We start from the raw sequence: 26,331 nt of genomic DNA, 5'->3' as shown, positions 1-26,331 counted from the left end.
CTTAAGAAGTAATTTAATCATATTTAACTTTTACATGATTTCCTTTAAGGCTTTAAAAACTTAAGAATGACATTAAACTACCACACCTGCTGAGTGACTCCAGTCAGGCTTCCCAAGTAACTAATTGGCCCGTTTTCTAGGAGGGTAGAGTCACGTTGGGTTAACTTCCTTGTGGTCGCTATAATGTGGTTCTAGCTCACTTGGTGTGGCACTTGGTGAGTTGTGCGTGGATGCTGCGGAGAATAATGTGAAGCCTTCACATGCACTAGGTCTCTGCGGTAATGCGCTCAACAAGCCACGTGATAAGATGAGCGAATAGACTATCTCACACGTGGAGGCAACTGAGATTTGTCCTCCGCCACCCAGATTGAGTCCCCCCCAAAAAAAGAATGACATTACAAATCATATTTTAATTATCAAAATATATTTCTAAATACTTAAAATATCCTTTCTCTTTTTGGTTTTGACATTCTATGTTTCTTCATTCTATCATCTCAGCCTAGGGCTCCTCTGTGTCACTGCTTGTCATACACTGCACATATGAACCCACAACGACAAATAACATTTGTCATTACAAGATCGTTAAATCAATGTGAAACCGGAGCACTTTGCATGCACTAAATTTCTACTTCGTAGCCTTTTTTCGTGGGAGTTTTGCACGAATCTCCGCACTTCAAGTCCTGTTCAGAAGTGGTTAATCTTCACACCCTCTTTAGAAGCTCCACTCAGTATGCCATTCATTCCCTTATTTGGACAATAACCGGGTTACTTCAGCAACTGCTTTTATTTATCTTACCTTTTTTTTCTCGATAACATTATCGGTTAGATTTAAATTTGAGGTTTAGGGGAGGTAGGTTTTGTTTAGGAGGACATTTAACTCTTAAGTGGTGCAAAGTAGACTTTCATCATGGAACTGAAGTGAAAATGTGTAAAGATGTGCAATGAATCAAGTAATAACATTTAGCAAACATTTCACCAGTCACAATTTTCATTAGATCAACATTTTTAATAATTAGTAGTTCGATAAGCAATCTTACCTAGCCAGCAAAAACCTATTGTGACTTTTTGATGATCTGTGGAATGTGTGATTCGATTTGACCAACCAAATTTAGACATGTGCATCTGTGATTTCTGACAAGGATTATATACAAACACTTTTACCTACAATAATAGTGCAACTTATTATAAAAGATTTCATTTTTTTTAAGGCTTATATAGGCTTGGCATGACATTTCTGGTTAAATGCATCAACAGTCGAACCCAAAGTATACTCTGATCATCAGACTGAGGATGCAAGATGCAAATCTCCTGAGTGTGCAGCCCGACTTTTCTAACCACAAGTCTTTGAAAGCAGAATGCACATGCGCCTGGATTTATTTCCACTAATTAGTAGGTCCACAAGGTGGCAACACTCCCATTTCAACTGATGCGGTCAGGAAGAAGCACTAGAAGATATAAACACTGATAAACAACAGGAGATGAATGTTGAAACAACAACAGTGGATGTGCACGTCAAGAGCGCATGTGTGAGGAGGTCTGGAGATAACTGCATTTGCATAGCTCTAGTCCGAAGAATATAAAGACATCTTTTTGTGTCTAAACTCCTGAGGAGAAATCGCACAGTCTCTTAAAGCAGTCTTAAACACACATAAGCCTTGTGTATGCATGCACAGTACAATTAAGCATCCTTTGACAAGCTCGTGTTTACGACAAAACCAGCATATACTTTGGGCTGAAGACGACCAGATCATCCTCACCACAGATCATAACTGCATTATAATGCAGTACTGTATATAAAAAAAAATAATTAAAAAAAAACCTGATACCGCAGTCAACTCGAAGAGGGGAAAACGATACATTCTTCCACATCACTAAGCCTTTGGTTTAAAGGGAATTAAATGTAAACAGTGGGAAAGCCAGACTAATACATTCTCAGGGTATTTATTGATTGTGTACTTGAGTCTCGCGTACAGCAACACCTCATGTATCAACATCACATGACTGTTGTCTTTCTGACATAAAGGTCAGTCTGTATATTAGGTATTAGTAACCCTTGGGCATAGTCAACACAAAAGTTAAATGAAAAGAACATTAGATGTTCCTGAATGTCACAAGCAAGACCGGTACAATGTAAAGCCTCAGGACAGCTCATCAAACTGCAGCAGCACAGACTGTACTCAAATAACAAAACATGCACTCATACACAAATATAATAGCTTACTTAATACTCAGGTGCTTTTGTGGTTTTTAGTATCATCCAAAAAGAATGAGGGACAATAGAATTTTAAAAACAAACCCATGCAATGCATGTCAGTAAATGTAAGCCCTCTTGACACATAAATGCCTAATGTATACTAAATAGCAGGTCTGTATTTTAAGACAGAATTTGCATAGCCTGATATAACCATTACTTCACATTTTCCAAAAACTGATGCAAAGCCAAAACACTGATGTGACATCAGGAAAGGGTGATAAGCTGACACAATTTGGATGAAATTGAACGCTTCTACCGTTCTTGGAAATATGAGGTAAATTGGTTTTTGGCCCTTCAGCTCACTTGCAATCTAGGTAACAGCAGTTTCAATTCATCCACTGACAGCTGCTGTATTTTCATACATATTAACGAAATGCTTCATATTAAGAAGACAACAATCTTATTTAAAGATTGCTTCTAACAATAATTATTTACAGATTTGTTTGTATATGTTTGAACTTGTATGAAATGTAAGAAATGCAATCAGTGTGGTTCAAAATCTAATCATTGTTACATCTCATGACTTACCTAAAGGGTTATTTCACCCAAAAAAAAAAAAGTGCATAGATACAGTTGAAGTTTACATGCACCATAGCCAAATACATTTAAACTCAGTTTTTCATAATTCCTGAACATTTAATCATAAAACAACATTCCCTGTATTAGGCCATTTAGGATCACTACTTTATTTTAAGAATAATAACTTTTATTTCTTTCCATCACATTCCCAGTGGGTCAGAAGTTTACATACACTTTGTTATTATTTAGTAGCATTGCCTTTAAATTGTTTAACTTGGGTCAAACATTTTGGGAAGCATTCCTCAAGCTTCTTACAATAAGTTGCTGAAAATTGGCACATTCCTTCAGACAGAACTGGTGTCAGGTTTGTAGGCCTCCTTGCTCACACACCATTTTTTAGTTCTGCCCACAAATTGTCTATCAGATTGAGGTCAGGGCTTAGTGATGGCCACTCCAATACCTTGACATTGTTGTCCTTAAGACATTTTGCCAAAACTTTGGAGGTATGCTTGGGGTCATTGTCCATTTGGAAGACCCATTTTTGACCGAGCTTTAACTTCATGGCTGATGTCTTGAGATGTTGCTTCAATATATCCACATAATTTTCTTTCCTCATGATGCCATCTATTTTGTGAAGTGCACCAGTCCCTCCTGCATCAAAGCACCCCCACAACATGATGCTGCCACCCCCATGCTTCACAGTTGGGATGGTGTTCTTCAGCTTGCAAGCCTCACCCTTTTTCCTCCAAACATAACAATAGTCATTATGGCCAAGCAGTTTAATTTTTATTTCATCAGACCAGAGGACATTTCTCCAAAAAGCAAGATCTTTGTCCCCATATGCACTTGCAAACTTTTTAATGGCGGTTTTGGAGCAGTGGAATCTTCCTTGCTGATCAGACTTTCAGGTTATGTCAATATAGGACTCGTTTAACTGTGGATATAGGTACCTGTTTCCTCCAGCAAGAACCACAAGGACCTTTGCTGTTGTTCTGGGATTGATTTACACTTTTTTTGCCAAATTATGTTAATCTCTAGGAGACTTCCTGAGCAGTATGAAGGCTGCGTGGTTCCATGGTGTTTATACTGGTGTACTATTGTTTGTACAGGTGAACGTGGTGCCTTCAGGCATTTGTAAATTTCTCCCAAGGATGAACCAGGCTTGTGGAGGACCAGAATTGTTTTTCTAAGGTCTTGGTCTTGATTTTCCCATGATGTCAAGCAAAGAGTCACTGAGTTTGAAGGTAGGCTTCAAAATACATCCACAGGTACAACTCTAATTCAGTACACCTCCGATCAGAAGCTAATTGGCTAACTGTCTAAAGGCTTGACATCATGTTCTGGAATTTTCCAAGCTGCTTAAAGGCGCAGATAACTTGTTGTATGTAAACTTCTGACCCACTGGCATTGTGATATAGTAAATTCAAAGTGAAACAATCTGTCAGTAAACAATTGTTGGAAAAATTACTTGTCATGCACAATGCAGATGTCCTAAACGACTTGCCAAAACTATAGTTTGCTAATATGAAATCTGTGGTGGTTAAAACACATTTTTTAATGACTACAACCAAAGTGTATGTAAACTACTGACTTCAACTGTAGGCTACAAGTCACACATATGCAGACACAAAAACATACACGGTCCTAAATTCCAACAGATATATTCAACATATGGGGCATGAACCCTCCAAACCAAGTTAAAGAGGTGCCTTTTTAATACAGATAGCCCATAATCAATTCTGGCTAGTTTTTATAATGCATTCCCCTTGACACTGACATGCCCTGTCAAATATATGAGGTACATACAAAACCTGTTGCAATAGGTAGGAGACACAACACATGAAAAAGGAGAGAGTGCAATAAAAATGCAACGTTAATGACTGCAGCACTCTAAACTTGAAGAGTACTCACCTTCAGGCTATGCAGTGGTCAAATGTATCCCCCTTTTTTTAGAAAATGGGGTTGCAAAATGGTCTGAAAAATGAAAGATGGGCAGATTTTGTAGGGAATCGTGAATGAAAGGATGGGAAAACACATTGGTATGCTGACTTATGACTGTGAAACAAAGACAATGAAACTGCTCAATGAATATAAACGGGAAAAGAAAAAAAAAGAGATCGTTGAGCAAAAGATATTCTGAAAGTAGAAAGAATTGTCAGATGGAGAGTCAGGCGTGTTGCAGGACATCAGCTCAATTCTCATTGAAAAACTTGCCACTGCAGTCTAGACTGCTTCTTAGAGAGGGGCAGCAGCATCACAGGCTGAGCCAGCTAATCATGTACACTCTGAATGGGAGCAGTAGCTCTGATTGGCTAATGCTGCATGGGAAGAAGGAGTGACAAAGTTTACCAAGCCAATCAGAGTGACGAACAAGGCAGGAGGATGGGTGATTCCACTTTAACAGTCAGGAAACTGCATGCAGTAACACCAAGGACATTCAATGGTGAATACACTGCTGACACCAATATATCTGCATTATGTCTGAAGGAAATATCTGAAGGAATTTAGTGTGAAAGAAAAACAAATAAGCACCTCAAAATATTAGAATCCTTTCTCCTCCAAGTGGAATAGGAAAATACAATAAATCATAAAACACAAATATTATGGGATGTGCAAACTCCCAATGCACAAATGAAAACAGGATATCAATGGTATACAGGTATATCTATTGGCAAATAACATTAACATTTCCAGAAAAAACAAAATGTTTAATTTCTTATTAGTGGCCGACCAATACAGATGGCAGATATTATATTTATACACACATACACAGGCGGCCAAAAGTTTGGAATAATATACAGATTTTGCTCTTATGGAAAGAAATTGGTACTTTAATTCACCAAAGTGGCATTCAACTGATCACAATGTATAGTCAGGACATTAATAATGTAAAAAAGTTGTATTACAATTTGTGCAAATCCAATGGGGCATGTCAATAACTTTTTTCAAATAATGATGGTGTGGTTTTTTTACATCAGTAATGTTCTGACTATACTTTGTGATCAGCTGAATGCCACTATGGTGAAATAAAGAACTAAATTCCTTCTGAAACAGCAAAAACTGTACATTATTCCAAACCTTTTGGCCGACACACACACACACACACACACACACACACACACACACACACACACATATATATATACTCACTGAGCACTTTATTAGGAACACCTGTACAACTACTTATTAATGCGATTATCTAATCAGCCAATCATGTGGCAGCAGTGCAATACATAAAATCATGCAGATAAGTGTCAAGACTCAGGAGCTTCAGTTAATGTTCATATCAACCATCAGAATGGGGAAATAAATGTGATCTTAGTGATTTCAACCGTGGCATGATTGTTGGTGCCAGACGGGTTGGTTTGAATATTTCTTTAACTGCTGATCTTCTGTGATTTTCACGCACAGCAAAATCAAGAGTTTATTCAGAATGGTACCAAAAACACAAAAAAGCATCCAGTGAGTGGCAGTTCTGCAGACGGAAACGATTTGATGATGAGAGCGGTCAACGGAGAATGGCCAGAATGGTTCGGGCTGACAAAAAGACTATGTTAATTCAGATAACAACTCTGTACATTTCTAATGAGCAGAATAGCATCTCAGCATCCACATTAGGGCTGCAACTAACGAATATTTTGATAATCGACTCATTTACTGATTATTAGAATAATTATTCTGCGATTATTGCAAAGATTAATCATTAGCTCTTAATGACATTCACTGAATTAAAGGAAAAAATCCTGCAAATATATAATATATATATATATATATATAGGACTAGGGTTGCAGCAGTATACCTGTTTCACGGTATACCACGGTTTGAAAATTGATGGCTATCATACCATGTACATTTGCTTATCTAAGGTATTGAGAAAAAAAATGCAACCGGACAGAGAATCTCACATGCGCAAGCGCATCTCCTTTCCTCCTTGTCTGCCTGTCAGATGCGTCAACTTGCGACACACACACACACACACACACACACACACACACACGCACAGCAGCGGAGAAGGCGATGGGATCTGACGTGTGTGTGTGTGTGTGTGTAAGCAATGTTTCTCAACTGGTCTATTTGGACTGGGTCGCGGACAGCAGGGAAAGAACAACGCCATGGTTCTCCCATTGAAGATATTTGTTGACATCAACAACAATCACTTGATGCATGCCCTTGTACTGGAAAACCATAAAAAAACTATGCAACATAAAAGGAAATGCAACCCAGGATACATTAAATACAGGTTATGTTTAATCTATGGCAGGTCGACACTTGATTTCCCAAGGAAAATCTGTCCTGAAGCAAAACCAGTTGAGAACCACTGAGATAAAGATACAGACAGGAGTAGTCTGACTGTGCTGTCGTGCATCTACAGTATATGTTAATTGTTAATAATCATAGGACATTACTTCAAAAGCTCACACAGCTGATGTTATTTTTCATTTAGTAGTTAATTTAATATGCTATGCTAACATGTAAACTAACATCCTTTAGTTATATAACATGCTATTTTTTTTATCATGTTTATAATTCTGTTTATTATAATTCTGTTAGCTTTCTTAATTTTTCTATTTATTTTATTTTCAAAAGGGAGAATTTTTTTACACATACTTCAATAAAATAAAAGGTTTCAAGTTTCATTTATAATAAATTGTTTGCTCAAAAATAAATAGATAAATAACCCTTCTGTTTTCACTGATAATACTAATTGTGTAATACCATATACCGTGAAACCGTGATATTTCTGAGACGGTTATCATACCGTGAAAATCTCATACTGTGGCAACCCTACTTATAATATGCATTTAGAATGGCACTGGATGGCACTTTTTAAACAGAATTTGAATAAGAACTTAAACTACTATTAACTTGCCAACAAACAGACACACTTACAGGACATCCTGGATTGTTCAGAATGTCAAAATAAAAGCGTGAGGTTTCAAAGTTAAAGGTACACGATTGAGATATATTAATATTATAATATATTACTATTATTATTATTATTATTATTATTTGTTTATAAATTATAATATATTTAAGTTGAATGGGTTCCAAAAAATTATTAAAAAGTGTGAATGAAAAGTGAGCTTACAATTAAACTGAACAAAAAATCTTAATCTTTTCTACTGATGACTTATACTGGAATTACTGATAATTTTACTGCTACATTATCCAGTATATTAGTTAAAGTTTTTCTTAATAAGCTATACATTTATATTGAAATAATGTGTAGTTAGAGGTTTGTGTTTCTTTACATATTAAAGAGCACACCCAATTAGATCCACACAATAATGTTAAGATATTATAAACTGATTATGCAAAAAAATTGGTATTGGCCGATACTGAGATTTCCGATATTGGATTTCGGAAGAGAAAAATTGGTATCGGTGGATCCCTACTTAACACAACACAATATTTAATCCAAATCACTAGAAAAATATTTGAATACAAAGAATATGCAGTAATGACAAGACTGTCAGTAGAATTTGACTTGGGGAAAATAACTATTCCTGTTAATCAGCAAATTGTTTTGCCCATGTTGATATTCTTAAAAAGGCCAATTATTGGTCTATCACTACTTCCTATTTTTAAAATATCTTTACAAAAATGCAAAAGAAATATAATTACCCAACAAACAAAAAATTCAAAGCAAATAATAATGCATTACATTAACATTAAAGAATAAATCTATCTGACACTAGTATCGTGACACTAATCTCCTCTACAGGGAACACTAAAATTGCATCTGACTTCATAATCTCATTACAGTACTACCCATTTTCTCTATTTCTGTGCCTCTATTTCATTGTTTTCTTTCTCTCTTTCTTTCAGTTTTTGGAACAATCAATGCTTTCAGCATGATGATATCACTATCATGTGCCCCCTCCTTCACAGTCCACCTCTGAACAAAAAAAACAACAGTTCAAACATGAAGAGTGACTAACCCTCCCCAGCACATCACAGACTGCCCAACGCTCCTGACACTTGAAGGACGTCTGTGGTCCCCCAGCTGAACGAACAACCCTCGGGTCACACGTCTCTCCTAAAATAGCCAAACCTCCAGGAACAATCATTCATCCACTGCTGAGGCTGTAGCTATAGGTGATGGCAGCAGTTATTGTAACACACTCCCCAAACAAGAGCTTTCAGAGGGGGATGACAGCCTGTCAGAAAGTGTCATAAGTGATTCTGGGACTCCTCTCGCTCACATCTACACCGCCATGACTCAAACACAAACCAGCACTACCAGCAGCACGTCATGCACTGTTTCAACATTTTTATTAACTCGTCCCATGGCACCAAGATACTGAAAACAAGTCTGTGCGGTCTCAGGCATCATGGGAGATAATATATGGGTGGTTGTGAATATAAATCCACAAACACAACCAAACAGAGCACAAAGGATGGTATTTAACTTCTCTGACTACTTTTATGTAGCAGTGTAGGAAGATACCACACAAAAACCACACAATAAATTACATTGTATGCACTGTGTTTACAAGTTTTACAGACTCCACTGTCCGTCCGTTTAGAACTTCTCAAGATGAGTAGAAATGAGTAGCCTGTTTGATTTTTGACCAAAATCATGGGAACATTTCTCTATATTCTGTTATCTATATCGCAATAAACATTCACTGAGCACTTTATTAGGAACACCTGTACACCTCTAATCAGCCAATCCTGTGACAGCAGTGCAATACATAATGTAATTCAGATAGAGGTCAGGAGCTTCAGATAATGTTCACAACAACCATCAGAATGGGGAAAATATGTGATTTCATATGGAGCCAGATATATGACAAAAATATTTGAATTGTGTAAATCTGAATTATAGACTTTTGAATTTGAATTATAAGTGTGATTTTGCCAAATTTAATATTACATTGTATTTTAAATAGGTTTGAATTATAATTTTTTTAAACTCCAATCCTGGATATTTCATATTTAACCAAATTGAATAGTTTTTTTTTTTTATGTCACAATTTTATAAATATGTATTTTCAAACAGCAAATTTTTGGTTCTGAATTCTTACACTGAAAATATCCCGTTTTAAAAAACACAGCTTAAAGTTTTCAAGATGAAGAAGAAATTCAGAACACCAAATTCAATATTCTAAAATTCAAAACGCAGAAATTCAGATCTACAGAATGTGGGTCAGAGGTCAAGCTTCCGTGTTCCACAGGGAAGAGTAGAGGGTCTCAGAAAAGTCGAACGGAGCATTTTGGCCAATTACAGGTCGAGGTGCAATAATTATTTGGCCTGAGCGTGATTCAAAAGATCGCCATTCTGACCATGAAGTGGTTCTTAAACTTTTATGATTTATATTTTTGTGGTTAGCACATACTCAGCACATGAGACATTTGTCTAAGCGGCCTCTGGTATTTGTTTTAGTATAAATAATATTTAGTATGAAAGTATGCATAAGAGTAAGCATCACATATAACTCAATAATGAATTCTGCTTCAGATCCAAGTCGGATGTTATTTCAAACACTTGTTGGTGTTTGTAAGTGCGTTTTAAGCTCAAGACATTAACATCACGAATGATCATTCAGATGTGTGTGATTTAGCAGGCGTGATTACATTATACGATTAATTTCATGCAAATTGTCGCTTATTGTAAGGCATTTAATGGCTAATTTTCACATCGAACTCCAACAAACGTTACAAACACAGGATGACTGTCATTCTCACAAGGGGAGAGCACATCCCTATTGATGTTTAGTCATTATGCCATTTATTTTTAGTTTGACTTACAGAATCATTTTAAACGGAACATTTCAGGTGTTCTTGTCATAAATCTTCAAAGCTGCAAAATAAGTTTAAACAAGCAGCATAAAAAGGTTCGATTTTGGGTAATGTTGATTATTGTTAATAATAACAACAATGTAAAAATGTATAATTCTTTTTACTGTTTCATAATTGTATTCATCATTATGGTCACCATTATGAAGGCATTTCAACACCATTAATCCGCTCGCGTTATTTTAATTGCGTTAATTAAAAGACCACTGCAAAATTATCAGTTTCTCTAGATTTACTATTTATAGGTATGTGTTTGAGTAAAATGAACATGTTTTATTCTATAAACTACTGACAAAATTTTTTAAAATCGCAAAAAAGATGCAGTGTTTGCAGACCTCTAATAATGCAAAGAAAACAAGTTCATATACATCTTTATACAACACAATATTAATGTTTTAACTTAGGAACAGTTCAGAAAACAATATTTGGTGGAATAACCCTGATTTTCAATCACAGATTTCATGCGTCTTGGCATGCTCTCCGCCAGTCTTTCACATTGATGTTGGGTGACTTCATGCCACTCCTGGGGCAAAAATTCAAGAAGCTTGGCTTTATTTGATGGCTTGTGACCATCCATCTTCCTCTTCATCACATTCCAGAGGTTTTCAATGGGGTTCAGGTCTGGAGATTAGGCTGGCCATGACAGGCTTAAATGTTTAAATAAAAGTTTTTTGGTGTAAACCTAAATGTGAAAATCTCTTGTGCCTGGCTGGTTAGTGCAGCTGTTTCTATGGTTACGGACAGTGTCCACGTGATGCTTGGCCAGGTATTGCAGACTTAACTTGTACTTTCATTCCACGTAAAACTGGGGCTACACACAAACATCAAAATATAACAGAGGAATTCACACTACCACACTCACGCTGACAGTATGCTGTGATTTTGTGTGTAGTTGCAATCAGTGTTGCAAACTTTGAGGAGTTGTGTTTCGATTTATCCTCTTTATTTAAAGCATTGTTTGTGTACAAATTCTCCATATTCAACCATACATTTTAATTTGACTTTTAATTGCCTATTGTAAGCAATGTTCCTGTAAATATGCATAGTCCTCAGGTTTATTTGTGAAGTGTTGTGGACAAGGGTTAAGCAGTTTACCGTTACTAACGAAGTATTGTAATAACAAAAGGATATAATCTTGTTGCTAATTTCAGTACCATATTACAGTATGGTGCCATTAGCAAAATTATATGAGATGTGACAAATCTGAGATTTACGGAGCCCCCGAAGTGACCTGTGCAAAAAAAAAAATCTAAGAGACTTTCGCGTGCGCACGAGAAACTTTCGCGTGCGACGAGAAACTTTCGCGTCGCGACGAGATACTTTCGCGTGCGCACGAGACTTTCGCGTGCGACGAGATACTATCGCGTCGCACGAGATACTAACGCATGCGCACGAGAAACTATCGCGTGCGCACGAGAACGCTTGGCGTGCAAAACGCTTCTCGTGCGCACGCTGATAGATCTCGTGCGCACGCCGAAAGTTTCTCGTGCGCACGCGAAAGTCTCTTAGATTTTTTTTTTGCACAGGTCACTTCGGGGGCTCCGTAGAGATTAAATCAATGACAATTTGAAAATAAAATAAAAAAAACCTCTGGATATGGTAAAAGTGTGATCATTAAACAGCATAAGGATGTCATTTAATTAAATAATAGTCACATGGCGCCACTCTGCTCTGTCATATGATTCACACACTCAGACACACGCATGCATACACACTCACACAAACTCAACACACACTGCTGTTGTTTAATTTCATGCAGTGTGGTTAGTGTATAAACGGCTGTTAACACTAAAATGAACTCATCGGTGCAGCTCAGAGATTTCAGCTCTAGAGTCGTGACGGAAATATCCCAGCATTAATGGGAAGCTTGATATAACTAACCCGTAAAAACAGGAAGAATTCAAAGGTCTGTCAAAATAAAAGTCCTGCTAACATGAAAGCTCTATTCAAATGGATACGTGAAAATGAAGACAGAAAATATATATATTCAAAAAGTAGCAATAATACTTATAATAACAATTATGCAGTATTAAATGGTTGTATTATTATTATTATCATCATCTGTAAGCAATATCGCAAACGCAAGCTGCCTTGCACCACAGGTAATCAGATTTTTTCATTCTGTGCAATCATTAATACTGTGAAGCTCTGTTGTGCACCATTTTATTTGACCAAACATAAAATAGATTTTTGTAATTAAAACATATAACATTGAATCCAGAAAAATTTAAATGGAAAATGCACAATTTGCATCTGTAAGACTTTATGCAGTTCTTTTAATCAAGTCATTTTCTGTGTAATTTCATCAAAAATCTGAAGCTTTTTATTTGTTGATTAAAGTATCGATTTAGTACCAATACTGAGGTACCAGGGCTGGTATCAGACCAAAGGCAAAATATTGGTATCGGAGCAACCCTAAAAAGAACCCTGCTGCATCTCTTATATACCTGGTTCCTGTTTACCAAATTTGTCGTATTTATCCATTTTCTTATTGTATGGCTGCATTTAGTGTCCATATATTCCTAAAAAAAATGCTTCCACTAACACATTCAATTGTGATTTGATATAACTTTTTTTCATCAGTGATGTTGCATAAAACATTTGCAAATAACTGTAAAACCAGTAATCTAACTAACCATATAAAACGCCCTAAATTTTGGAACTTGGAACTTGATTGACACAAACCAAAATATAAGATTATTCATAACAAGTGAATGATAAGTCTGGCATCAATGCAAAACAGCTTCACAATATGTGACACCTGAGTTAAAAACAAAAGACTCGAAGAGTAAAAGCAGCATAAATTCAGCAATAAACAATGATAAAACTAATATTAGTAATATTTTAGGTTCGACTCTAAATTCTTATCTGAAGCCACATTCAAATACGTAGTCAAGTACAGCTGATATACATACAGTACATTTGAGAGCAAACAGATGTTTATAACATCTAGGCTATATTAATGTGTAAAGTTGCAACATTGCTTGGAAACTGTCAATAATGTAAACTTCACGTTGTGCCTACAACCCATTATAAAAACATCCTCCTTGACTCGACTTGTTTGACACGTCCAACTCTGTACTTTCATTTTACTCCATGTTTCTTCGCCACTCTTACATTTATATAATGTAATGCAGTCCTGTCCAGTAAATAATGTAATGCATTCCTGTCCAGTAGTCATGCAAACATATCTACCAGGGTATAAATGGTACAAAAAAATATCTATAGTGTTTGTGTTGCTCATTGATCAATAATTAGATAATGTTACTTTCATGCTATGATATTTGGATTAGGATACTGATTAAGTTTTTACTAAGCAGTTAGTAATTTACTGGAATATGTTTTTGAAAGTAACCCTCTCATCTCTGGTCATTCACATACAGATTGTGTTTGTGTTGCACTCTTTGTTGTCTACAGATTGTTTTGCACTCTTTGTTGTATTCAAAGTATATGTTTCTGTGATAATGAATAGACCAAAAAACAACAATGAATCTCCACAATATTATATTTCCTCTATATCCCCTGTATATACACTGATGGTTTCAGATGTCGGCCAATATCTGCTTTTGGACTGATAGCAGGGTGCTCACTTCCTAAGCAGTAGCTTGAACATAGGGTGCTGGAAATAGTCGTAACACGTGAGGCCGAACAGAGAAAAGAGTAACCAGCTGTCCAAGTACATATTCTCTCATCAACTGTAATACATACAAAACACTCACAGGAATATGAACAAGAATTCCTGTGTTAAAGTGTGACTCCTGCTCTAATGCCAAGCAGTAATTTAATATTTTTAGATAGGCACTTTGCTGTGTGTGTGGTGTTAACATGAGTAATGAGTGCTTTGGTGGATGGTTTATGGAAATTTTTATTTTAGAGGCTCCCATTCACGTTTCCCAGCTTGACAGCTTTGGAAAGCTTAGGTGTTACGCTTTTAAATGTCAATGCACCACCCAGCTTGCAGCAGGATAAAAGTTCAAATAAGATCTGTAAATAGTTGGGAAAAGCCAATGAAGAGGCTTTGTGCTACTAATTTGCCACCTACGTTGTCATCAAAGAACTCGTGAAATTACTTGACAGCACAGTTTTCCCCCTAGTGCCGAAGTAGTTCCTACTGATGCAGAAGTAGTGGTGGGACATATTGAAGGGTTGTGTGAATGCGTATATGCCCCTGCCTGCAAGATGACTCATTACTATCTCTGGTCAGTTTTCCAAGAAGAGAAAGACTAAATGTGTATATCTTTTAAAAGCTAATTCTATCAGATTTTTGGAGCACACAAGCATATAGACAGAATCAAAGCTAACAGAGAGATGAAAATCCATTGAACTTACATTTTGATTTCATGATGCTTTTAATTTCATAAAATTTCCTTTAGCTGCTTTTCTTCTTCCTAGACTTATTTCAGCTCCTTCTGGCTTTAGCTTTATTTCTTATGCATCATGTTTGCTTGTTTTCCTTTGAAAACTTCTGCAAGTCTGTTGGTTATTTTGGTGATATTTTGACAATATGGAGGTGAGGGCATCGTCGAGCGCCCGTGTGGGGGAGAGAGAGAGCGGTAAGAACATCCACCTGAGATGAATTGTGACTAATTACCATCTCTATGTTCACCGTGAGTGTCGGGGGAGATAAAAAGATGGCCAGTTCACAGAGAGAGGAGAGACAGACAGACTAGAGTCTTCATGTCTGTCCCTTGAGAGAGTCTTGTGTTGTGTGAAGCTGAAAAGCAGACTGTTCATTTGAGCGAAGCTGAAAAGTGGACTGATTGTTTGAGTGACGCTGAAAAGCTAAAACGAAATGTTTTGAGCGATACCCAGCCCTAGTCATGAACGACTCAAAATGATTCACTGACTCACTCATAGCACATAAGACACTGATTTGTCACCACCTAGTGACATTTCCAGAAGGGATCACTGAACTAATCAGTTAATAAAATTTTACATTTGTGAAACAGAAGCAAGCCTCACCAAAATATTCTGTATTTTGCAGGTAATTGTGCACAATTGTAAACTTGATTAAACTTGAATCATAAAAAAGATGGAATTTGTGCTTTTAGCTTAATCTTTAAAAAAACAAAATACCCCCAGAAAAAAATTTTGTGGACCAGTGATTGTCTTAACTTTTTTGGCCCCTCATGAGTTTGCATCCCTGTAATTTGTGTGGCATTGCAATAACAAATATACACATTAAAAAAAGAAGCAAATTTGTTGTGTTTTTCATTACCCATTTAGCGCTCTTGCCACCTGTGACCTCATACAGTGTAGCCCAGCTGTGATTTTTTTTTTTTGCATAGCCGAATTTCAAACATTACAAGTAAACATGCTACTAAGATGGACAGAAAACATGGAGAAGTTCTTGAAAAGGAAAACGATGGTTAGCCTAATTTTTTAGTCGTAAAAAGTGTGCCGTGGCAGAAAAAAGGTTGGGAAACACTGCACAAGAGGTATGTGGCTCTCTGACCTGTCCTTATACATTATCCTAACATGCCAGCAGAAAAAAGAATTACAAGCAAGTAGGGCTGCACAATTAATCGAAAACTACTCACGATTACAATAACAGCAGCCACGATTATGTAATCGTTATGATTAAAGCCTTTCAATTAAGTCCACTCCTGATGCATCAATGGTTTCTATTTATGTGTTTTTGTAGCAGTTGAGTATTCTAACAATTACAGACATATCCATTGAGCAATGAAACAGCAATGGCCAATCAGAGACACTTGAATTAGTCCTTCGTCCTATCAGTAATGACAACTGATCCTAAAGCGTCTGATGCCCAGATGCTTGCTTTATGTTTCACCTCTGTTCGCAGTGGCACACAATACTAAAGAAAAATCACCTGACACTCAAAAAAAAGCTGTAGAAGAAAAGTGAAAAGCACTTTAAAATTATTTTGGATTCATTGCATGTTGCACCATTGCAACATTGATGCACACTGCAAACGAGGCGCATGGTGTAAATAATTTATTTATTATTCTGTTTAGACAGCTTTGTTGAGACCATTCGACAGTACTGAACTCTTTTTGGAGAATCACTGAGCTCACAATAAACTGCAGAGCTCAAACCGTATAAACCTACAGTGAGGGACAGCTTCAGTTGTTGTAATGGGAGAGTTCGTCTAGTTGCTTGATTTCAACAATTTATAAAAAAAAATTATAACAGTTTCCTTTTGTCATGTTCTAAGCTTGTTTTGGAGGTGTAGCCAACATAAATAATATGACATGAATGGCATATTTCACGAATCACTGTCATTATCGCATCTGCTCTAATAAACCCATTTTCCCCTCAGCTGCTATTGGTAAACTTAATCACAAATTGCTGTGTTTAACAACCACTGAGGCCAAATATGATCTAACGATGATCTTACATGAACAAGATCACCATTGAAGATCTAATTGGATGAATGGGCAGTCTCGTCACCACATCACCTACGCAGTAACTAACATGGTAAAATTAAATGGGCACTTAATAAATTTGAATAATCAATATGTTATTTTATTTACAGTAAGTGGACCAATTATTTAAGCCTTAAAGACACATATTGCATGTCAGATGGTAATTTTTGATTGTATGCCACCTTTCTCAGGCTTTAGATGTGTGTTAAATGTTTGAGTATGTGTATTTATCAACCTGTTACATGCCACATAGGCATTTTGAATCAAGTAAAAACTGGTTTTGTCAATACTTAAGAAAAAACATAAATTTTATTTCTTATATACCTTAGATATCCCTTTAAAATAACTTTTATTAGGCCTAGCATTAACAAACATTACAATATTTATTGCTTAAAAGATGCTTTAAAAAAATTGGAGTGCAGCTCAAATCCACCATTAAAATCTGCTACTCTGAAAAACCACGCGAATGCCTAATTTGTGACATCACAGTAATTTAATCTTTTAAACAACATTAATAATCACAATTACAATATCAAGGGCAATAGAGCTTGTAGTTCAAAAACCTGGAAGAGAATTTTCTATGGGTTCCCTCTGGATTTTTACTATGGGTTTTTATAATGTGGTTTTTGAACTTATGAGAATGAGAAAATATGGTGAGTGTTAAACGATACATGGACATTTTGTTCTATAACATAAATTACTCAGTCATACCTCAAATGTGAATTTTGAAACCGTTCTGAATTACTTCTTACTTTTCAAAGAAAAATGTATTATTTCAAAATGTACATTTGAGGTATGGCTATGTGTAATTTATGTTGCAGAACAAAACGTCCACGTATCGTCAAGTAATGTTTACCACAGACCTCATTTTACTCATAAGTTCAAAACCCTATTATAAAACCCATAGGAAAATCCAGAGGAAACCCATGGTGAATTAAGACTTCCGGTTTCACCTACAAAAATTATTGGCCAGAGTGGCAAAGTTTTTTTATTTATTTAAAATTGTGTGGAATCTTTAGATTAAGTGGATGACAGATTCATTGATGATAAACACAATAGACCTGTGACTATTTACTGATGATACAACCGTGGTAGGTCTGATCACTGGCAATGAAGAAACAGCCTACAGAGAGGAGGTGCACACTCTGACATGCTGGTGTCAGGAGCACAACCTCCCCCTCAACGAGCTTGTGATGGACTTCAGGAAGACAGAGAACACAGCCCCATCACCATCAATGGAGCACCGGGGGAGAGAGTCAGCAGTTTCAAGTTCCTCGGTGTCCACATCACTGAGGAACTCACATGGTCAGTCCACTCGGAGGCCGTTGTGAACAAGGCTCACCAGCGCCTCTTCATCCTGAGACGGCTGAGGAATGGAATGGAGTTTGCAATTAACCACCACATCCTCACACGGTTCTACACCAGCACTGTAGAGAGCATCCTGACTGGCTGCATCACCACCTGGTACGGCAATAGCACCACCCACAATCGCAAAGCCTTGCAAAGGGTGGTGCGAACTGCCAGACACATCATCGGAGATGAGCTTCCCTCCCTCCAGGACATATATAACAGACGGTGTGTGAAAAAAGCTCGGAGGATCATTAGAGACTCCAGCCACCTGAGTCATGGGCTGCTCTCACTGCTACCATCAGGCAGGCGGTATCGCAGCATCAGGACCTGCACCAGCCGACTACATGACAGCTTCTTCCCCCAAGCAATCAGACTTTTGAACATTTGATCTCTCACGATCAATAATCAGCACTGCACTATTAATCTTATATCTCACACTGGACTGTCAAATATATTCTCTTCAATACAACAGCTGTATTTATATTTTTTTAAATACTCTTTATTTTATTTTTTTATTGTATATGTATTCTATATTGTGTGTATTGTTTACTGTACATTGTATATAATTATTGTGTTGTGTAAGTATGTGAACATTTGATATGTAAATTGTGTTGTGTATGTTGTTTATTGTAATTGGTATGTCTCGTCACTGTCATGACTGCTATGTTGCTCGGAACTGCATACAAGACTTTCACCTACTGTTGCACTTGTGTACATGGTAGTGTGACAATAAAGTGATTTGATGGGTCAAAAATCTGTCCACGATCCTAGTATGCATGAGCATTGTTACAATATCACCAGGACTGGTGCCATTTGCAGAGGTGTGACAGCCTGATAACCACAAGCAGACATGTATTTCCACGTGACAAAAGCAAAAAAAAACCCTCTTCAGTTCTTTATACACAATGAGATTCATACTGGTAAAGATAAACCTAGTATTCAAGAAGAGAATGCAAAGGGTGTTTAACACAAAGTTCTGCTCTTCTTTCAGTTCCCTTAGGTAAACAACAGCTCAGAGTGAGGCCCTGTGGATGCCACCAACAAATTTATTTGGGTGTGTAATTAAAGTTAAAATCTAAACAAGAGGCATCTAGGCATTTCATATTACGCTGTTGTATAAACAATCTAACTCTAATGGCGCTTTTCCACTACACAGTACCAGTTCGCCTCGGCTCAACTCGACTCGACTTTGTTTGGTTTTCCACTGTGTAAAAGTTGTACCTGTACCTGCTTTCGGGTACTTTTTTTCGTACCACCTCCGGCGAGGTTCTGAGTGGGCTGAGGCGATACTAAAATGTGACGGAAAAACAATGCCGACTGCTGATTGGTCAGAGAGAATCGTCACTATTCACTGCGTCATCATTGCGCAGCCAGACGGAGTATCCAGAATAACTCCGCCATTTTTAAATAGTTTGCGCAGATATAGCCTACAAAACTATTATTATGGCACAGCGGGAGCGCCATTTACAGATGGCACTCGATGATGCAGCACATGCCCGAGAACTTCGAGCGGCTTTAAGGAGAGAGGAGATTGCTGCAATGTCGTCCTTCAACCAGGCCTTTCTGGGAACCCTGAGCCAGCTTGTCCAGGCACTGAACCGGCGGGATGCTGTTCCACCGCCCCTGGACTGAAACCCCTTTGTTTATTTTAATTAAATGTTTGCACTACATGTAACATATGTATATAGTTGGATGTGTGAATTTATATTAATATTATATTTTTTTCTATTTGTATGCGTGTTTAAATAAAACCTTTTTGAAACTTATTACAAACAGTGTCTTTTTTTGATGGTTTGCTTTTTTTACAAGGGTTTGAACAAGTATTTTCAGATTGTATACTGTGATAACCTTTAATGAAAAACAGCAGAGACAACATATTTAATGATAATGTATTTATTTAGCAATTAAAATAACGCATCAGTCCCTCTCGTACATCTCTGCCCTCCTCCTCAACACCCTGTGCCACTGCCACCACAGGCTCTGCTGCTGCAGGTGCATCCCAGTCATTGTCATAGTCCTCTCCGTGACTCTCACAAAGGTTATGCAAAGCACAGCAAGTAAGAATCATAGATTTCACAATTGTAACATCACAGTCATTTCTTTTCATGAGGCAACGCCACCTTCCCTTCAGTCTACCAAAAGCGTTTTCAACCACTACCCGTGCTCGACATATTTTCTTGTTGTAGATCTGCTGTTCTACTGTCAGCCGTCCAGTGTAGTATTCAAAGTTGATTAAATACTTTGCATATAGTATAGTATTTACACATATGCAAACGTTAGCTATGTTAGCATAACTTAACCTCTTGCGTTGGCTTTGAACAACCGGATTCGTCTCGTAGTCTGAACTCTGTAGTAATTCCCAAACTCTCCTGTTTTTTTCAGCAGTGTTTCGTTTTGCTGCCCTCAGCCTCTCATGAAACAACGTTTGTCTTCTTGCTGTGAGAAACAGCCACATCCCGAGGATCAAAAACAGCATACACTCGATTTCCTCCATTGTCCTGTGTGTGTGGGTAGCGGATGTGTGTCGCGTATAAGATTACGTCACGGCAGTTTCCTGCGGTGTCGCTATGACGACCGGGTATTATTTGTGGCGGTACTGTCTGCAATGGAAAACGGAGCGAAAAGCGAGCCGAGTCGAGGCGAGGCAAGCCGAGGCGAGCTGGTACTGGTAATGGAAAAGCGCCATAAGTGTCACTTAACCTGGTTATAAATTGTCAGTGCATTTCATTTAAAAAGCCATGAAACTTGATGATAGCTAACAGAGACTTCATTTCGAGAAGCAAAATTAGTTCAGCCTGTTCTAGCACGCAAAAGTCACATTATCATACTTTCATGTTTGGAAACCATTTTAGAACTTGTTTTATATGGAGAAGTAATGTGGTCACCTCCTCTCCTCCTGGTTATGTCATTTCATTACAGTAAATGTTTTTTGAAGTGGGACACAAAGGATGCAGTTTGTTTTAATCCCCCATTGGGTGTAATACAGCCACAACATTCTGTTACAAGCAGTACCATAACCTGTTCATACATCTCCATAAACACCGTCTTGTCCTTTACAAAGAAGAATTACCCATTGTGTTTAAAAGAGCACCTCCCTGCAGTTCCTCAGATATATCAATGACTTATTGTTACTTTAGTGCTGCAATGGGTCTGGCAAATGGGCAACTTGCCTTCCTTTGAGAATGCCAACAGGAGAGCCAAATGTTGTCAGGGATACACACAAGGCTGTGTTGTATTTACAGCCATTCGCAGCTCAGAGGGAGCGTATGGAAAGCATTGTGAGAACACCAACAGGGAGCATGGAAGATGGGTAATTCACTCCACATATTGAGGAAAACTCTGCCTCATCATTAATTAAAGGTATAACTCACTGCGGTACTGTACCAAACTTGGAGTTTCCTTACCGCCCTTAGACATAAAAAGAGCTGAGCCTGTGATCGTCTGGTTCACGGCCGGAGCAATCTGAAGCCATGCTTTTCCACTGACCAGAGAGCCGAACGGTGATGTAAGGGCAGGGTAGTCTACAGTTTTAACAGCTTTTTTATTTTTTTTGAAATAGCTAAAGAAGCCCTATTATGCTTTTTGGGATTTTACCTTTCCTATAGCTGTTTGTATGTAAAATGTCTGCAATGTTACAAAGCACAAAGTCCACACAAAAGGGAGTTATTCTCTCCCACATAAAACACTGCTCAAGAACTACAAGAAATGGCTGGATTGTAGTCCAGCCATTGCTTCTGTAAAGTATCTACGTCACTATGTTATACATTTGCATAATGCTCGCCTAAGGGCTACTTTTTACTAAACAGCTATTCGACAACGAACATTTTTCTCATAAATTTTGTATTTTCGACGATGCCGACAATGTCGACTAAACGTTTCAGCCCTAATGCAAATGATAATATGCTTTTAAACTCACCTGCTTTATTTGCTTGAATAAATCCGGGTGTCTGTCTTTATTAAGTTTGATGTGTTCCCTCCTATCGTCACAAAATTGCGAAAGCAGCGTTTACAAACAGGTTTTTGCTGATCTGTGATGTTTCCCTTTTCATCAGCCTCAAATTACCTGGCTTTTTCCACTTTTCATTTCATCATGATTCAATTGAAGCTCTGCAGCAGCTTTGCTTGTCGTCATCTTTTGCTTGTTGTGAGCGTTCGAAAGTTCCCGCCTCTGCATGGGTACCGGGTAGACCCGGTACTCGGTACCCCGGTACCTTCAGAAATTCTGGTATCGTAAATAATTTTTTGTTTGAGTACCGGTAAATTTTTGACAGATTGTAAATAGCCAAAATCTCTCCAAACAACTGAAATTGAGTGACCTTTCTTGCAACGATGTCTTCGTCCTTCGAGCTGGTCTTGAGCACTGAATTTTCTTCAGTGTCGCTCATTTCTCTTATTCCACTCCAACTATAAGCCTGTAAGCCACTGTGTCTGTAAACAATACCTCGTTAGCTGCCCGGTCTGCAACACGTATACGCAGCATTATTTGCACATGCGCATATCATGCGCAATGCATAAACATTATATCAAACTGTTGCTATAATTCTATCTAGGAAAATTATATTGCAATAATTATTGTTATCGTTTTATCACCCAGCCCTAACTTGAACCTTTGTTAGGTTCACAATAATCAACAGTGTACATGTAAGAAAGCTACAAAATTCTAACTTATCACTGTGAAAAATTCTGCTCAAGTCGTGCTTGCGAAGGTGGTTAGGGTCGATCAGCTTGTTCTTCCAAACTTTCATTATCGGACTCGGACTCAAACTGACATTCACATTCCACATTTATTTTTAAAATGTGACCATTTCTATTTTTAGCAAGTGTAAATCTCAGCAAACATTTATCTGCTGTAAGCCCTGCTACATAAACACTACGATGCTGTTGCTATCTGATTCTATCACAATATGTACACACAACACTTGCTGCTGCACATGTTGCTCCATGCTAAAATACTGGATTTTATGTCACCTCTTCTATCATCACTTCATGCATGTAAATGAAGTGAATCATGCTCATGCTTGCACAGAAAGTGTTTGATACATTTAACAAAAGATTATAATAACTGAACTTTAGGTATTCAGTGTTTTTTATGTGTTTGTGCATTGTGCATAGGCCTATAAAAGTGTGATTAACAACACAACCTGTCAAGAAAATATCCTGGTGTATTTCCTCAAAAAGAAACAAATAAAAAATGATATGTTGCATAAGGAAAATAAAGCCTATAAACATGATTTATATATATATATATATATATATATATATATATATATATATATATATATATATTAGGGCTGTCGATTTAACACGTTAATTCAGTGCAATTAATTTTATTAAAAATAACGCATTAAAACAATTAATGCAATTAATAGCAATACCCCCGGATTGTAATAAGGAAGATTCCTGAGAAATGCAAGCTTGTAGTACCACCTGTTTACTACAGAGGGCAATAATTGAAATTTCAGCTGTGTGGCAACGCGCAGTTTATACAGTGAAGAAAACAACCAGACAGCACAAAACAGACATTCGTTACGTTCTTGCGTTCAAAACATTTGATGGAGTGCAAATTCAAACTAAGGGATCTCAAGATGTGTTCTAAGTATTAAACTATATTTAACTTGACACTGTGACCTAAACATTTTATGTTTATGAATCAACGCACCAGAGATGCTACACAAGCATGTCTGACGCTTGTTGAAATTGACAGGTCCTTAAACAAGCCCTCATAATATATCTCCAACTGATTGACAAATTCACTTGTGAAATGGATTGCTGTGAACTGTATGCCAATGATTGACTTATGATCAATAATATGGTTGTAAACAATACATTGTATTCTAAAGCCGTTCATTGTATTGTCTTATCAATGATTAACTCTTCTGCTACAAGAATGTAATCCATTTTAATTATCTGAATATTTTATATATATATATATATATATATATATATATATATATATATATATATATATATATATATATTAATATTTAAAGATAACTATGTATAATTATTTCATCATTATATATTGAATTATTGTTATATGAGGGGTTTTCTCAGCAAATATTTGTATATGCGATTAATTAATTAATCGGGACATCATGTAATTAATTCGATTAAAAATTGTAATCGATTGACAGCCCTAATATATAATATAATATTTAAAATGTGCTTACAATTATGCCTAAATCTAGCCTTCATTTTCTTTATGCAAAATGTACACAATGGTCCTAATAAAGTGCCAGATGTGGACTTCTGCTGTTGTAGTCCATTCGCCTCAAGGTTTGATGTGTTGTGCATTCTGAGATGCTGTTCTGCTCACCACAATTATACAGAGTTATCTGAGTTACCGTAGCATTTCTGTCAGCTCCAACCAGTCTGGCCATTCTCTGTTGACCGCTCTCATCAACAAGGCATTTCCATACACAGAACTGCAGATCACTGAATGTTTTTTGTTTTTGGCACCATTCTGAGAAGTATCTAGAGACTGTTGTGTGTGAAAATCCCAGGAGATCAGCAGTTACAGAAATACTCAAACAAGCCCGTCTGCCATCAATAATCATGCCACAGTCGAAATCACTGAAATCAATTTTTTCCCTATTCTGATGGTTGATGTGAACATAAACTGAAGCTCCTGAGTCCTGACCCATATCTACATGACTTTATGTATTGCACTACTGCCACATGATTAGCTGACTGGAACATTAATGCTTTCTGTTGCCTTTAATTTGTATTTGAACTCAATTTGAATAAAGAAATAATTCCTTGTCACAGACTACTATTGTCCTTATTCTTCTCTTACAATCTGCTCTTGATTAGAATATAGTTTTAATAATAATACTGTAATAAACCACTTATATGTAACATTCGATGTCAATACACAGAGATTGGGAGTCTAGGCTTTCGCAATCGTGGGTCGTGTAAAAAGAGTTTATAGTAAATATATGCGTTTTACTTACAGAACAATCACGTGTGTATAACCTCTCCCAAATCACTGCAGCCTGTCCATTGCAGTTTGTCTCGACTACTAAAAGGATTTGACTCGTTTGACCTCGTCCAAACAAATAAATACATATGAATTAAAAACAAATCCACCAAAGCGCTGTCATAATCACTAAACGAACCTCCTGCTTATTGCAAAGCGGTTAATAACATTAAATACCTTCGCAGTCGCAGACCAATCTGACCTCAGAAATATCACGTTATCCTCCTCAACCACTTTACACAATGTCCTCCTCGCGTCCCAAACGCCACATTCAGATGATGTACGCTCGAGTAGTAACACTAAATAGTGGGCCTTTTTTCATTCTTGAGCACATGGAGCTTACAGACAATATTTCCGATCGCGTGGATCGAATCAATTGACGAATTATCGACGAATTGACAGGAGTCAGTGGCACAGCTCTTACTCACCGAGATGAGAATCCAGTCCTCCGGGGAGACTTTACGTGCTTCAGGCGTTGAGTCAAAAAGCCCTCGTTTATTAAAGCGAATATTCAGCGCTGAGATTCCTAAACGCTCATTCAGTTCCGGCGACCATGTTTGTCCAGACTGGCTGACTGTTGCTAGTGTTCATCCGGGGGCTTGAGTCATCGGGGGGGCAGGAGCTATGCGTGTACGGGAGGGAAACAAGGGAATAAACCATTAGAGACAAAGACAAACTTGTCGGTTCGATGTAATGTCCTTTCCGCATTCACCTCAAGTGTCAGTCAAATGACGGTAGATGTTTAATCGGCAGGCTTCTTTTGTGCTATTTCAGATGTGACCGTTATGGAATTGTGTTTTAAATGTATCCAGCTGGCAGCACTAGCTCATTGATTTCTTAAATAAGTCCTCCTGTCGAGGTTTATTATTACATGACTTTTACATGTATTTTCATTCGCGATTAAGCCCAATTATGATAGGTATGCTTAGAATTTCAAAATACTGTTTGGTTATTACTGTTATTGTGTAGGTTTCAAAAAGTGAGCAGGTAATTTTCATTATACGTAGTGTTACGTAACCGCATTCGCGCGCTCTCT

At 37.3% G+C, this 26,331-nt stretch overlaps 1 protein-coding gene across 6 annotated transcripts in view; it reads right to left on the bottom strand.

Moving 5' to 3' along the window:
- slc20a2 (solute carrier family 20 member 2) overlaps window positions 1–25,980 on the bottom strand; it is a 60,045-nt gene extending 34,065 nt beyond the window's left edge. For 2 of the 6 annotated variants that reach the window (XM_052094192.1, XM_052094199.1), the window contains exon 1: window positions 25,724–25,971. The gene's annotated coding sequence lies outside the window, so the exon portion shown is untranslated. Of the gene's footprint in view, window positions 1–4,684; window positions 4,748–25,269; window positions 25,336–25,472; window positions 25,616–25,723 lie in introns of those variants that run through there. The other 4 variants (XM_052094194.1, XM_052094193.1, XM_052094195.1 and 1 more) reach the window with 4 other exon arrangements.
- Window positions 25,981–26,331: the final 351 nt, after the last annotated feature.

Source organism: Xyrauchen texanus, chromosome 27 (genome assembly GCF_025860055.1).
Source record: "Xyrauchen texanus isolate HMW12.3.18 chromosome 27, RBS_HiC_50CHRs, whole genome shotgun sequence".
Lineage (NCBI taxonomy): Eukaryota > Metazoa > Chordata > Actinopteri > Cypriniformes > Catostomidae > Xyrauchen > Xyrauchen texanus.
Note: the sequence above shows the minus strand (reverse complement) of the source record. Positions and strands in the feature narration are given on the sequence as shown.